Source organism: Bison bison, unplaced genomic scaffold (assembly GCF_000754665.1).
Source record: "Bison bison bison isolate TAMUID 2011002044 unplaced genomic scaffold, Bison_UMD1.0 scf7180017864136, whole genome shotgun sequence".
Taxonomy (NCBI): domain Eukaryota; kingdom Metazoa; phylum Chordata; class Mammalia; order Artiodactyla; family Bovidae; genus Bison; species Bison bison.
Window position 1 is genome coordinate 10693496 of NW_011494708.1, and position 2371 is coordinate 10695866.

Here is a 2371-nt window from a genome sequence, read left to right on the forward strand (position 1 = left end):
TATATATATATATATATATATATATATTTAAATCTGTTAGGTAGTTAGAATAGGAAAAAAGGATTCCAAAATGGTGGTGGCTAAAAGACAAAGAAGGGAAAAGCCTGTGAAAATAGAACAAAGGAAGGTCTGAGGACCAGAGTGAGGACCTTAGGTAAAACAATCAGCCCTCCTGGCTAGCCCAATTTACATAGGGCAGGCTCAGGAGCAGGAGGAGAAAAAAAAAAAACATATAAAAAGAGGAGCTAAAATTGAGCTGGGTGCCAATTGTCTTATCTTTTGGCTCTACCCACCCTCATGCCTTGAGGACGTATTCTCCTTTGCTTTCTAAATAAAACTGAGCTATAACACTGGTCCATCCATCGCTTCAAATTTTTGCTGCAGCAAGACAGAACTGAGGAAATTACACACTCCCCGACATATATGGTGCCATTTCTCGGATTTAACCTGGCTGAAATAACCTTGGTTCCACTGCTGCCGTGAGGGAGAAACCAAACACAGCAGAAGCCCGACTCGGCAAAAGCTCCAAAGACAACCCAGTGCAGTGGAAGTGACAAGAAGCCCAGCGTGCTGGAAACTGGGACAGCAAAAACAAACTCAGCTAAAAACTCACACGGCTCAGTCTCATATTCCATGAGACCTCTGGTTGGGATAGGAAGTCCTCACTCCTATGACTGGAAGGACGTATGGCTAACAAAATGTTAATTCCTTTACAATCTCTCATTTGTTTCTTCGAAACCCCTGCAAACATGTGAGCAGCAGTGGGTGCCCCAGGTGGTCCCGAAGGCTCCACTATCTGTAGTGCCCTAGTAGCTGTTGCCCAAGCGAGTAGGGGTTCTTATGTCCTTAATCTTCTTTGTCCAAGGATCAGGCCAGTGAAAAGTGTGAGCACAGGTCACGTATTTAGCAGATTTTCTGGCAGGTTATGAAAGGGATTCCTTTGCACGTTTTCCCCACTGCTTTTTCCTCCTGCCCTTCAGCTCCTCACTCCATCTATGCTACTGCTTACTAGGTATTGGGCAGGTCATCATCTTTCCACTTCTGAAACTTGTGCTTGAACCCATTTACCTATGATTGGGACTCAGACTCACGTGGTAGGGAATCTGTGCTGTGCTTAACCACTAAGTCATATCCAACTGGGACTTGAGGCTCACCAAAACCCATGGTGCCTGGTTTTAGGACCTAATGAAGCTCAGGCTCTTGATGTCTCATTGCAAAAATTTCAGTGAGAGACACACCAATAGGTAAGAGGTGGATTTATTCAGATTTAGAGAGAAGCACACTCCACAGGGTGTGGGCCATCACAGAGGGCGAGTGAGACCATGGAATGCAGTGTGGTTAGTTTCCCCACCCCCCACCAGCTGGGTGATTTCATATGCTAATGAGTGGGAGGATCATTCCAACATGAGGAATCACCCACTCCTTGGTCTTTTGACAGTGCCTTGGAACTGTTCTGGCACTGGGTGTGTCATTTAGCTTGGGATTAAGGATCAAGGTTTAGTTGAATTTGACTTGTCATCTTGGACCCTTCTGATTTTAATCAGTTTATGTTATGCCCTTGGGCTATGTCATTTTTTCAAAAGTTGTGCTCTGCCCCATTCCCTCCTGTTTCATGCTCTTCTCCTGAGCCCCTTCCAGGCCCACAATGTTGTCTCTACAATCTTCTGGAGTGACAACCAGAAAATAGCTGGCCTTTGTGAGATAAATGCTCAATGCCTGCTAGAATTCCATCTGTGGGTGGCATCCCTTCAAGGGCAAGTGGCCTCTTTCTTTCCAGATAGCAACATGTGCATGTAGCACCAGAAAGGCATACTGAGGGTAAAACTCTTAAAGCTAAGAGTGAGGGCTTTCAAGAGGATCATATGGGGTAGTTCCAAATGTAGAGACTCCCTTTTCTGCCTGGGAACCTCCAATAGAAGTTGGTTAACTCCTTACATTCCACCACTCATTTAGGGGAAAAGTTTCTCCAAAGATTACTAGAAAAGCCCTTTAGAGGAAAAGGCCTCCAAATGATTATAAGGCAAGTAGTCTCCTCTTGTCCCACTTGCCAACTAAACAACCCCCACGGAGCTCAAAGACCCCAGCTGGTCCAGCCTGTCCAATGATGTGGGACCCACCCAGGAGAGGACTGGCAGATGGACTTCACCCAGATGCCAGTTTCTCAAGGGTATAAATACCATTATTCATGATAGATATATTCACAGGGTGGATTGAAGGCTTTCCCACTTGGACTGAGAAAACTAAGGAGGTGGTAATAAAACTGCTCCATAAAATCATTCCGAGATTTGGTTTTCCCAGGTCATTACAAAGCGACAATGGGATATCATTTACTTCTAAGGTCGCCCAAGGGGAGCACTGGGAATTACTTATT